General features: G+C 47.4%; 1 long non-coding RNA gene across 2 annotated transcripts; it reads left to right on the top strand.

The window, feature by feature from the left end:
* The first annotated feature begins 5,986 nt into the window (after positions 1-5,986).
* On the top strand, positions 5,987-13,949 carry LOC147971728 (uncharacterized). Of its 2 annotated transcripts, none has more exons than XR_015604806.1 (3): positions 5,987-6,201; positions 6,287-6,582; positions 13,358-13,949. It is a non-coding gene; the product is annotated as an uncharacterized LOC147971728 (long non-coding RNA). The 2 variants fall into 2 exon arrangements; XR_015604807.1 differs by lacking the exon at positions 13,358-13,949 and adding an exon at positions 12,042-13,333.
* The last annotated feature ends 34 nt before the right edge of the window (positions 13,950-13,983 follow it).

Raw genomic sequence — 13,983 nt, 5'->3', positions numbered from 1 at the left:
TTTCGTGACGGCTAGGGTTGGCAGCGTCCCACATATATATGTGCGGCCGCGCGTGGAGAGACGTGGGCTGAACCCACGTCCAAGTCGGTAACCCACGATCCGACGTCTCAGATCGTGGCCCTACATGTCAAAGACTATCCGTTCCTGACCGGCAAAAAGAAGCGCATAGGAGTGAGCTCGGCTCGGCTCAATCCCACAACCCGCGGCGCGTCGCGTCGTGACGAGGCGTGGCGTGGCGAGGCGAGCAGAGGAGGAGGAGTGCACGAGGGCCTCATCTCTTTTCAAGCTCCAATAGCACGAGGGAGAGGATCCCTTATAAACCACTCCAACTCTCCTTCCACTTTCGGGATGGGATTAAACTTCCCACCACCTTGTCATGCCACCTACATGGGCCCTTAGAGATCAAATCTGAAATTGTCATATGGGCTCTAGGCCCATCTCATATTTCAACAATCCCCCACCAGATCTCAGGGGCCCACTTTGTCCTTTGTTCCAAACGTTGTTTTGATATACCAGCATCTCAGTGAAGACCGATTAAGGTTGAGCTCCACCTAGACTAAGTAGTTGCACTCCTTCACAACTGAACAATGGACTATGCTTTGAATTGTCAGTTTGGCGTCAAGAAGTTTCACCACAAGTCTCACTGATACGAGGCTGCCGAAGGCCGACCCCTCGGGTGGAGCATATTAGTCACACTCCTGGCCTGTTCATGAGCTTGCTAGAGATCACCCCAATCTCATAGACTGTGACTAGCAGTCGGGCTCATATGGGTGTGTTTCTTCCAAGATCGCTCTGTAGGATAGCATCTTACTTATGCATATAAGCCTTGGAACACATTAAGATAGTAGTCATCCTTCCATACAGTTTCCGAGAGTATTGCATCTCCAACGGAGTGGGTAATTAAAGTTACTCTCCTCAGTTCACCACTGGCTTGTTTTCCCAGGTCCTACTTCACGGGATCTCCGATCACATAGGTTGGGTTACTACCAAGGCAACTCATGTGGGTCTCATACCCATCTCCCTTGATGCGCTATCTATCACAACACGTGATAGCCCTTTAGTAAAGGGATCTGCCAGATTCTTAGCCGTTTGAATATAATCCAATGCTATCACTCCGGAGTTTCTCAATTTTCTGACAGCTTTCAATCTCATTCTTATGTGTTTGTTGGACTTCATGTTGTCCTTTGAAGTCTTCACCTTGACAATAACTGTTTGATTGTCACAATTCATAAGGACGGCCGGAACCGGCTTATCAACCACTAGCAAGTCCATCAACAGATCTCGAAGCCATTCTGCTTCGCCACCCGATGTGTCTAATGCTGTTAATTCTGCTTTCATTGTCGATCTTGTTAAGATCGTTTGCTTGCAAGACTTCCAGGAAACAGCACCACCTCCAAGAGTAAACATATACCCAGTTGTGACCTTCATCTCATCAGCATCAGAGATCCAATTCGCATCACTATACCCTTCAAGTACCGACGGGTGTCCGGTATAGTGAAGTCCATAGTTCATAGTACCTTTCAGATAGCGCATAACTCTCTCAAGAGCACGCCAATGTATATCACCCGGTTTGGAAACAAACCAGCTCAGTTTGCTAATAGCAAATGCGATGTCAGGCCTCGTTGCGCTCGCTAGATACTGGAGTGAAGCAACAATCTGAGAGTATCTCAATTGATCTATAGCTGTGCCTTTAGACTTTCGAATCAGCACACTAAGATCATATGGTGTTTGAGATGGTTTGCAGTCCGAATATCCAAAACGACTCAACACCTTCTCAACATAATGGGATTGCAGAAGTGTAATCCCACCTTCATCATCTCTCAATAGCTTGATGTTCAAGATAACATCAGCCACTCCAAGGTCCTTCATCTCAAAGTTCTGAGATAGGAAAGACTTAACTTCCTCGATCAACTTGAGATTAGTCCCAAATATCAGTATGTCATCAACATACAAACACAGTATAACTCCTTCGCCCCCACCATAGCGATAGTATACACATTTGTCGGCCTCATTAACAACAAAGCCAACAGATGTCAACGTTTCATTAAACTTGTCATGCCGTTGCTTAGGCGCTTGTCTCAGGCCATACAAAGATTTCACCAACTTACACACCTTTCCTTCCTGACCATCCATCACAAAGCCATCAGGCTGTTGCATATAGATTTCCTCCTTTAGCTCTCCGTTCAGGAAAGCCGTCTTAACATCCATCTGATGAATGAGAAGACCATGTGAGGCCGCCAACGAGAGTAATACTCGAATGGTGGTTAGTCTGGCCACAGGTGAATAGGTGTCGAAGAAATCTTCTTCTTCTTTCTGGGCGTAGCCCTTGGCCACAAGCCTAGCCTTGTACTTTTCTATCGTACCGTCGGGCCTAAGCTTCTTCTTGAACACCCACTTGCATCCCAATGGTTTGCAACAATAAGGACGTTCAGTAAGCTCCCAAGTCCCGTTAGCCATGATGGAATCCATCTCGCTACGGACCGCATCCTTCCAGTAGTCAGCTTCTGGAGATGCATACGCTTCTGAAATAGAAGTGGGATTATCCTCCACGAGGTATATGAAGAAATCATCACCAAAGGTCTTTACAGTCCTTTGTCTCTTGCCCCTACCAAGGGATTCCTCATTATCCTCCTCAGGATTTTCATCATGTGTTTGGTTATAATATTCCATCGGAATGGCAGGTTCAGGAGTCTCCTCAGATTCCTGTCTAGAAGTGCTTTGTACATCTCTCATGGGGAAAATGTCCTCAAAGAATGTAGCATCTTTAGACTCCATAATTGTACCGACCTTCATGTCAGGTACCTCAGATTTCACTACTAGAAATCTATAGCCAACACTATTCATAGCGTAGCCCAAATTAACACGGTCCATATTCTTTGGTCCAAGCTTACACTTTTTGGGGATCGGCACATTAACTTTTGCCAAGCATCCCCAGGTACGTAAGTACGAGAGTGTTGTCCTTCTGTTGGTCCACTTCTCGTAAGGAGTGATCTCGTTATCCTTTGTCGGAACTTTATTCAGGACATGACAGGATGTCATTATAGCCCCCCCACCATGCCTTGGATAAACTCGACGTATCTAACATGGCGTTAACCAAATCAGTTAGAGTACGGTTTTTCCGCTCGGCAACCCCGTTTGACTGGGGTGAGTAGGGAGGCGTCGTCTCGTGAATAATGCCGTGTTCCGCACAAAAGGCATCAAACTCTTTCGAGAAGTACTCTCCACCATGACTGACCGAACTCGTTTAATTTTCTTTTCAAGTTGATTCTCAACTTCTGCCTTATAGATTTTGAAGTAGTGTAGAGCCTCATCTTTAGTATTTAACAGATACACATAGCAATATCTAGTGGAATCATCTATCAAAGTCATGAAATATTTCTTTCCACCTTTAGTCAACACACCATTCATCTCACAAAGATCAGAATGTATGAGTTCCAGTGGCGCCAAGTGTCTCTCCTCTGCTGCCTTGTGAGGCTTGCGAGGTTGCTTAGATTGCACACATGAATTGCACTTAGAACCTTTGGATAAAGTGAAACTCGGGATTAAATTCGATTTTGCTAGCCGTGTCATAACACCAAAACTAATGTGACAAAGACGTGAATGCCAGACTTCAGATTCATTAACACTCAAATGAATATTGTTCACAACTTTATTACATAGATCTGCAAGAGAAAGGCGGAACATGCCTCCGCATTCATAACCCTTTCCAACAAATAGTCCATATTTCGTAACAACTAATTTATTAGACTCGAATACCAACTTAAACCCTTCTCTACATAGAAGGGAGCCACTAATGAGGTTCTTCTTGATGGCGGGGACATGCTGCACGTTCTTCAGCTGCACGATCCTTCCCGAAGTAAACTTCAGATCGACCGTGCCAACACCAAGAATAGAAGCACTCACACCATTCCCCATCAGTATGGACCCGTGACATGTGGCCTGGTAAGAAGAAAACAATGAAATGTTAGCACACACATGAACACCTGCACCTGTGTCGACCCACCAATCGGTGGACGGCCAAACTGAAAATAGAGCAAATAAATTACCGTACCCAGATGCACCACTCTCATTGTTGCTCACAATCATATTGACAGACTTGGAGTCTTGCCCTTGCTTCTTATACTTGTTTGGGCACTTGTTGGCCCAATGTTCAAGCGAACCACAAGTAAAGCAGCCCTCATCCTTCTTATTCTTCTTGAAGGTCTTCTTACCCTTCTTCTTAAAGTCGGCACTATGTTGGACACTGTTCTTTCCCTTGGACTTGTGGGAATTGGAGTTCTTCTGATGCACCATATTGGCCACAGAAGTTCCTTCTACCCCTTTTCCGTCCGAGTCCTTTGTCCTTCAATTCCGCTCAACACTCAGATGGCCTATGACATCCTCCACAGAGAATTCATGCCTCTGATATTTCAGAGTGGTGGCAAAATTCCTCCAGGAATTGGGAAGCTTAGCGATTATGCAGCCCGCGACAAACTTGCCCGGTAACTCGCACTTAAGAAGCTCAAGCTCCTTAACAATGCATATTATCTCATGAGCCTGCTCCAATACAGGACGGTTTTCAACCATCTTGTAATCGTGGAACTGCTCTATAATATACATCTCGCTCCCTGCATCGGCAGCCCCGAACTTAGATTCAAGCGCCTCCCACAAGTCCTTGGTAGACCGCACATGCAAATATGCGTCAACCAGCTTATCTCCAATCACGCTCACAACTGCCCCGAGGAACACGACAGTGGCCTCCTTGAACGCCTTCTCCTGTTCAGGAGCGATCGTTCCTGTGGGAGTCACACCGGCGACCCAGAACACGTTCATGACCGTGAGCCATAAGGTGGTTTTAGTCTGCCAACGCTTAAAGTACGTCCCCGTAAACGGGGACGGTTTCAGTGCAGCAACAAAACCAGAATTCGAAAAACTCCTACACACATTAGGTTTTTGGATTGATAAGAAAATAGGCAGTTTTTCGATTAAATTAATCCATGAATAAATCATGAGCATGACATGAACAGCATTGATAACACAGTCATTACGATCTAACAGAGCATGTACTACGCATATAGTAGAAACATCTACGCATATCACTAGTACTGCTACAACAGAAAGAAACACAAGAAGGATAAACGATGTATACCCTCCAATCGGCCACGCGGCGGTGGTGGCGGTGGCAGCAGCCGCGGCATCCTCGGCGGCCTTCTTGTCGGCCTCGGCCTTCTCAGCGGCAGCACGTTCGGCGTCGGTCGACATGGTGATGACGAAGGTGATGCGGACGTAGATGAACAGAAGCGAGCAGTCGCATAATCGCTACCCAAAAACCTAATCGCCCCTTTCCCGTACAGGATCCGGAGAAGCGGGGTTTCGGAGGCCTGCTCTCCCGTCAACCGTGTACGCGGTGAACGGGACGGAGTCGCCGGCGGCAGCAGCAGCAGAGGAACGGCGTGGGCGTGGAGGCGGAGATGCGTTCTGTTTCGTGGCGGCTAGGGTTGGCAGCGTCCCACATATATATGTGCGGCCGCGCGTGGAGAGACGTGGGCTGAACCCACGTCCAAGTCGGTAGCCCACGATCCGATGTCTCAGATCGTGGCCCTACCTGTCAAAGACTCTCCGTTCCTGATCGGCAAAAAGAAGCGCATAGGAGTGAGCTCGGCTCGGCTCAATCCCACAACCCGCGGCGCGTCGCGTCGTGACGAGGCATGGCGTGGCGAGGCGAGCGGAGGAGGAGGAGTGCGCGAGGGCCTCATCTCTTCTCAAGCTCCAATAGCATGAGGGAGAGGCAGAGCGCATTTTCAGCGGATGAGCGCCTTGTAGGACGTTATCTCACCCACTCATATAAGGATTGTGATTCCCATGCTGCTGTCCATGCTGGCTTTTCGAACAGTTCAGAATTCGATATACACAGGGCTGGTGGTAATACAGTATTGTATTGAGTCAGAACATAACGCGTCAGATTTAATGCTAGGTACAGAAGTAGCTGCGTTTTGGGCGAGCGAAGGAACATGAACAGTGCTCAGCTGGTTTAATGATATGCCAGGCCCGAGCTTTCCTCCCCAACCACCCCCATATCCAAACCCATCCAGTTCTTCTTCCAGATTTCCGCTGGGCGCCCAAAGTTTCTTTGCGTGGTGCTGTCCCCGAAGATTTCCACCATAGCTAGTCTGGAGGAGACAAGCGGACCATGGAATTCCTTGGCGACGTTGAACTATCAGGGTGAGTTCGCGAGATCTGCTACCGTATTCAATTTGATGGAGTGTCGATTAGTTTTTGAATCACATCGGCAAGATTTGTTTTCCAGATGCGCACAAAGCCTTGTTCCGCCCCCTCTGCTGAATCAAGGAGGACCGCCGGTGAGATAGACCAAAATGGCTCAGTGTCATCAGGATTCATGTCCAGGCTAGGGATGCTAGAGAGAACTGGTGCTCCGTTGGAGAAGCATGTTCAGGCCCCAGTACACGGCGCAAGAGCGGTAGTGTTCGAGAGCTCTGGCGCCCAAGGATCTGCTTCGTCTCAGGCTAGTGCAGATGACGCTGTTGTGGGGGATTCTGGAGGCAAAGATGAGGTCGCTGAGGCAACATCTGGATGGACTAGAAGGTACGTACTTGCAAAAATTAGTCATTCACAGTTACCAAATAAAACACAGTTACCAAATAATGTATGTGGGTTGAATGTTGATAAGAATATACATGCATTTCCCCTCCGTTGGTTACCAAATAATGTATGTGCTTGTTAATTGCTGAAAATGTTGGTGGCTCATTCAACAAAGGTTTCTGCTCGTTAATTTATATTTTTATAACATTATTAACGATGGAAAAAATATTATGCTACTGCCGCCAAGCCAAATTTTTGACAGTGCATAAGCGATTAAGCTGGTAAAGTTTGCTTTGTCATTATGTAGGGTAAGAGTGGGGAAGTTTGCATATTGATGTGTGCATTAGCAAGAGCCCATCTCTAAGAGAAGATACTTGTGTATCAACAAATCATGGAGACCTTGGCAAGAAAATTATGCATACCACTCCTTCTGTATAAAAAACTGATAAAACATCACACATGCTTGGAAAAAATTGACAAAGGAAAACTACTTGTAGGCTGTAGCTTATCTGCACAAACAGTCATCCATGAGTACATAAATCCAACTCATATTGCACAAATACTAACCGCAAGAAACAAATTTCAGAAAAGTAAAAGCATGCCTACTCATACATGGCATAGTCAGCCAGAAGAAAAATTAGAATCTAAACATATGGAAATGAGCTTGGTCGACTGATAGAACACAATCGGAACGATGAAAAATATAGAAGTGGCTGGTAATCGAATGTGAACAGCTTGCCATCCTGATGAGTTGCAGATCTATAACCCTATTTTTCCAAGTACCATATCTCATCATCTAATCTGACTCCTATGGGAAATCATAAGTAGAAGAAGAGATCTGACTCATTGAAATGGAAATGAAAAAAAAGTAGCAGTAAGCACATAATACAGATATCGAAACAAGTTCACGTGAGGCATGCTATAGGGATTCAGGACACAAACCATTCAAACAATGTGAACTACAGCTAGTAACATATGGGGAGATAGATAAGAGAATATTTGCATATTACCTTTGTGGTCCAAGAGGCAGGGCATGTAAAGGGGGCAACCGGGACAGAAGATGCCGGTGGCAGAAGAACGACGGGTGGCTCCTTAGCAGCGGACAGCGCTGCTGCCCCTCGGCGGGGTGGACGGTGCTCCTTAGATGCAAACAAGGTGATTGTCCACCGTGTGGGATGTCGTGGCTGCTCCTCCGCGGTGAACGAAGCTGCTGCTCCTTAGTGGGGCGGATGGTGCTCCTCAGAAGTGGATGGCAGCATGGCGTGGTTGTCCTCGGCGGCGGATATAGCTGTTGCTCCTCGGCGGTGGAAGATTCTCCTTGGTAGCCGACGATAGTGCTGCTCCTTGACTGCAGATGGTACTCCTCAGCAGCGGGCCGGATGGTGCTCCTCAGACGCGAGTGGCAGTGCTGCTCCTTGCTAGCGGATGGCGGTCCATGGCAGCGGGCTGCGCTGATTCTCCTTGGTAGCAAGGCGGCAGCTCCTCAACAACTTGCTTAATTGTTCAGCTGCAACTTTGACTAATGGAGGCTAACTACCACCTGTAGAAATCATGAATCATTCATGGAAGTTGAATGAAATTAGACTTTACACATTACTCTTAAACGCACAAATAAAATGGTGATGCAGGGTATTTTCCGAAAGAATGGAGAATTCTGTGGTACATAATCACAAAAAAAACACTCCAAAGATTGTAAACCATAGTACTGCTAGAGAAACTAGATACTTATTCCCATTGATGCCATAAACATAAGAACCCTGCATATGTAGTTTAACATTGTATAAGGCAAACATAGGTACATAGTTCACAACCTAGCATATAGTAATACACATCTTGGCTCCCATTTCCAAAACTGAATGCTACATTGCAAGACAAGTAAACATATATAATGCTATAATTAAAAAGTTGCACCTCAGATCTCTCATTAACCAGCAGATGCACATCATTGCTCTGCCATTCGGTGGCTGTGACTGGTGCCAACATGCCATGCCCCTTAAACCTGGAAAGGTCATACTTCCAATGTCAGTACAAGCTAGTAAAGCATGCTACTTCTTCTTCCCTGCATTATCCATCTCTCTCCTCCCTTCAAACAGAAACATGCTCCCATCCAAATTCATTGCGAGCTAGAGTGGATCTTGCCTCCAACCACCGAAGATTGAATCCTTCTACTAACTGGTGGTCAAATGTTTATTTTTCCCCTTCGATTAAGCTCATGTACTATCTAATTTCTAAACCCTAATTTGACCTCGTGGCCAACAATGGAGATGGGAGAGAACAAGGGAGCAGGCAGCGGGAAGATTTGTAGCTTACTTGTCGAGGTCTGGAGGTGGGGTAGCGCAACGGGGCTCAACCGATACAGATTTCGCCATTGGAGGAAGAAGAACGACGGGCGGCTTCTCAGCAGCGGACGGTGCTGCTGCTCCTCAGAAGTGGGTCGTGGGCGAACGATGCTCCTCTGTCGCGGACGGCGCTGCTGCGGCTACGGGCTGAGGGAAAGGATGCCCGGGGTCCGATGACGAGCGCGAGGGGAGCAGCGGGCGGGGTCGTGGCGGCAGCGCGCAGGTCGGAGGCGACGGCGTGGGAGGGTTAGGTTTACGGGTGTGTGTTGCGTGTGGGCAGCGGGACACGGGGTGAGAGGGGAACGACTTCATTATTTGGGAATTGGCGTTTTGCGTGGCCTGTCCACTGCTCTCGGGTGGACCCAACCTAAACAATCCCGACAATTTCTAAGTCGTAATGAATCGGCGACACACAGCCTATTAGTAAAGCTTGTGTCTACCGACGGAAATTACATCGGTGGTGTGATGATGCTTTGGCGACAGATAATGTGTCATGAGCCTACATAACACCGAGAATCTATGTGTAGGTATAGTTTGGGACGAAAAAAGTGTCGGTGATGAACACTTTTACCAACAGATGCATTGTAACACCCCAGATGTAACTTTCCCAATTTGTACTCCAACTCTTGCCGTTTCGGCGTTAAGTTATTTTATTTTCTCGGGTTCGGGTCTTTGTCTCCGTGTGCTGTTGTCGTTGTCATGCATCTCATATCATGTCATCATGTGCATTGCATTTGCATACGTGTTCGTCTCATGCATTTGAGCATTTTCCCCGTTGTCCGTTTTGCATTCCGGCGCTTCGTTCTCCTCCGATGGTCATTTCTAGCTTTCTTTCATGTGTGGGGATTAAACATTTCCGGATTGGGCCGAGACTTGCCAAGCGGCCTTGGTTTACTACCGGTAGACCGCCTGTCAAGTTTCGTATCATTTGGACTTTGTTTGATACTCCAACGGTTAACCGAGGGACCGAAAAGGCCTCGTGTGTGTTGCAGCCCAACACCCCTCCAATTTGGCCCAAAACCCACCTAAACCTGCTCCATCATCTAGAGCGTTCGATCACGATCGCGTGGCCGAAAACCGCACCTCATTTGGACTCTCCTAGCTCTCTCTATGCCTATTTAAAGACCCCCCCCCCCGAATTTCGGATCTCCTTCTCCCCCCGAAACCCTAAAATCGCCCAGCCACCGACGGACATGTCCGCCGCCTGATCGGACGCGTCCGCCGCTGCGCCCCAGCCAACCAGGACCTGCCACGTGTCCCGCCTCCACCGGCGCTGCCGAAGCTCGCCGCGGCCCGCGGAGGGCCCGCCCGAGCCGCCTACCGGGCCGCGCGCCCCGCCGCCGTCTCCTTCGCGCCCGGCGCCGCGCCGCCGCCGCCAACGGCCGCCGCCATCCACCGCCTCCGCGCCGACCTCGCCGTGCCCTTCGTCCGGCCCCGCCGCGCCGGCCGGCCACCGCTGCCACCGCTCCGGCGAGCTCCGCCGCCGCCATCCACCGCCCCGGCCTCGTCCCCGACTCCGGCCTCTTCCACTCCGGCGATCCCCGTCGCAGCTCCGGCGAGGGATCCGGTGAACCTCGGTTTGCATGCCCGATCTAGATCCGGATGAACAGTAAACCCTAGGTTGTTTTTCTTCTAAGTCCCGAAATCCCAGATCCAAGTGCTCTTGTTCATAGCCTCGTAACTTTGCATCCGTAGCTCCGATTCATGCATATAGCATATCAAAATGTTCATCTCAGAGAGTACATCATTTCATTCCATTGCATCATTTTCATTTGAGTTCATCTTGATGCCCGAAATGCTGTTAGAAGAGGGCTACTTGAGATAATTGTCAGATCTGCTACTCCATTTAGCTTTTTGTCATTTTTGCCATGATTAATGTGTGCATGATATGCCCTGATGCTCTACATATGTTTGGTTAAGGGTTTTGTCATCTTTCCAGAGGTGCAACCCATGTATTTTTGTGATGTGTGTGGTGACTAGCACGAGCTTGCAAAGTGGTGCACTCGGTAATTCTGTTTTCAGGGACTTAGCATTTCCACTAAGTCCTTGATCTGTTTATTTCTTATGGCCATATGTTCATGTTGTTTCCTAGTGATCCGTGCCTCTTTTGAGGATGATCAGTAAGGATGTTTTGTTAATCTTGTAGTGCTATATATATCCATGTCTTTGTTTGCAATCATGGAGCACCCTAGCTTGAGTCAATCGAGCTCTACTTTTGCTACTTTGTGAATCTGAGCAGATTGTCAACTTGTTTGCAATTTTGCCGATGATGTTGTAGTTGATCTGTGCATGCTATGCTATTGTTCTTGCCATGTCTAGCTTGCATTTTGTGTGTTCTTGATAGATGTATGCTTGGTTGGTCATGACTTGCTCCGTAGTGAGTGCATCGAGCTCGTAAACATGCCTACTTGAGTTATGTTTCAGCATGTGCCAGTTTTCACTAAGTCTGAAAACTGATTATGTTTTTGCTATGTTCACATGCTTGCAATTGTATTTTCTGATCCCTTTTGGCTCAAGGTCACTAAGGGGCTTTTGTTAAACTCTTTGAGTAGCTCCATGCCATGCTTTATTTTGCCATGTTCAGGTCCTGTAGCATATAGTTTTGTTGCTCCGAAGAGTGCTACCTGATCTGAAATTCCAGACAAGTGTTAATTTCACTAAGTCTGAGATCTGTTTGCCATATGCAATTTTGCCATATTTGTTTGAACTTGTTAATGGATGAATTGGCCGTAGCTCAGTGCTAGATTTTTGTTAAGCATCTTGTATGAATCCCTGCCATGCATTTTGTTGTCATGTTTGGGTGTTGTAGCATGTTCATCTCATTGCATTTACATGGCCACTTGCTGTAAATCGCAGAACGTGATCATATTTGAATCGCTTGCCATTTCCAAACCGTAACTCCGATTCCGGCGTTCTTTATATTGTTTTCAAGCGATTTCATCTCATCTTTCCAGTGGCACACTTAGTTTTCAAAGTTGAGGTCAGGTTCTTGCTTTTCCTGTCATATCTTGCATTTTGCATCCCGCATCGCATTCCGCATAGCATATCATCATTGCATCATGTTGTTTGATCTTTGCACGTGGTTGATTGTGTCCTTGTTGCTTGTTTGTCTTGTTTGGGTAGAGCCGGGAGACGAGTTCGCTAACGAGGAGCCCGTTGAGTTTGCTTTCGAGGATCCGGTCAACTCTGACAACTGTGCAGGCAAGATGATCATACCCTCGAAATCACTACTATCTTTGCTATGCTAGTTTTGCTCGCTCTTTTGCTATGCCAATGCTACGATGCCTACCACTTGCTTTCAAGCCTCCCAAATTGCCATGTCAAACCTCTAACCCGCCATGTCCTAGCAAACCGTTGATTGGCTATGTTACCGCTTTGCTCAGCCCCTCTTATAGCGTTGCTAGTTGCAGGTGAAGATTGGAGGCCGTTCCTTATTGGAACATTTATTTACTTGTTGGGATATCATTATATTGCTATGTTATCTTAATGCATTTATATACTTGGTAAAGGGTGGAAGTCTCGGCCTCTCTCCTAGTGTTTTGTTCCACTCTTGCCGCCCTAGTTTCCGTCATATTGGTGTTATGTTCCCGGATTTTGCGTTCCTTACGCGGTTGGGTTATAATGGGAACCCCTTAATAGTTCGCCTTGATTAAAGCTTTTCCAGCAATGCCCAACCTTGGTTTTACCATTTTCCACCTAGCCTTATCTTTCCCTTGGGTTCTGCAGACTCAAGGGTCATCATTATTTTAACCCCCCCCCCCCCGAGCCAGTGCTCCTCTGAGTGTTGGTCCAAACTGTCAGCCGCCGGTGGCTACCAGGGGAAACTCTGGGCTGGCCTACCGGAAGTTTAGACAATCTGAGTGTGCCCTGAGAAAGAGATATGTGCAGCTCCTATCGGGATTTGTCGGCACATTCGGGCGGTGTTGCTGGTCTTGTTTTAACCTGTTGAAGTGTCTTGAAGAACCGAGATACCGAGTCTGATCGGAATGTCTTGGGAGGAGGTCTATTCCTTCGTTGACCATGAGAACTTGTCATGGGCTAAGTTGGGACTCCCCTGCAGGGATTTGAATTTTCGAAAGCCGTGCCCGCGGTTATGGGCAGATGGGAATTTGTTAATGTCCGGTTGTAGATAACTTGAACCTTAATTAATTAAAATGAATCAACCAAGTGTGTTACCATGATGGCCTCTTCTCGGCGGAGTCTGGGAGGTGGACACGGTGTTGGAGTAATGTTTGCGCAGGTTGCTCTCTAGTTTCTCGCTCGCGCTTTGCTTCCTCTTCTCGCTCTCTTTTGCGAATAAGTTAGCCACCATATTTTGCTAGTCGCGTGCTGCAGCTCCACATATATTTACCTTGCCTTACCTATAAGCTTAAGTAGTCTTGATCGCGAGGGTGCGACATTGCTGACTCCGTGTGGCTCACAGATTATTATTACACCAGATGCAGGGCTTGATGATTCCGCTCCAGGAGACACGCTTGAGCTCAAGTGGGAGTTCGACGAGGACTCTCAACGTTACTATGTTTACTTTCCTGATGATCAGTAGTGGTGCCCAGTTGGGGGTGATCGGGACCGTGTCGCATGTTGGGTTATCTTTTATTTTGGCGCCGTAGTCGGGCCATGAGTGTTTGGATGATGTAATGTTATTTATGTACTTGATTGACGTGGCGAGTGTAAGCCAACTATGTTATCTCCCCTTTTATTACCTATATTACATGGGATGTTGTGAAGATTGCCTAACTTGCGACATATGCCTTCAATGCGATTATGCCTCTAAGTCGTGCCTCGACACGTGGGAGATATAGTCGCATCGAGGGTGTTTCATGCATGTCGTCAATGTAGTGTCGTGGTGTAGTGACGAGGCTTACGAATTCTACAACCGATATTCGTGGGAAAGCAGATTCGGGGTTAGGTTCGCAAAGAGCCGTTTGAACGTTCACCGAATGAAGTGCATGCAGGAAATCGTTTGTGCCTGCGCGGTATGTTTCACCCCATGATAATTCACAATATAATTCATTTATTGTTGGTCGCCAAAAAAATTGGGTCTCATTTCATGATTAATGTCTCA

This window comes from Triticum urartu, chromosome 5A (assembly GCF_056163025.1).
Source record: "Triticum urartu cultivar PI428250 chromosome 5A, HENAU_Tu73, whole genome shotgun sequence".
NCBI lineage: Eukaryota > Viridiplantae > Streptophyta > Magnoliopsida > Poales > Poaceae > Triticum > Triticum urartu.
Note: the sequence above shows the minus strand (reverse complement) of the source record. Positions and strands in the feature narration are given on the sequence as shown.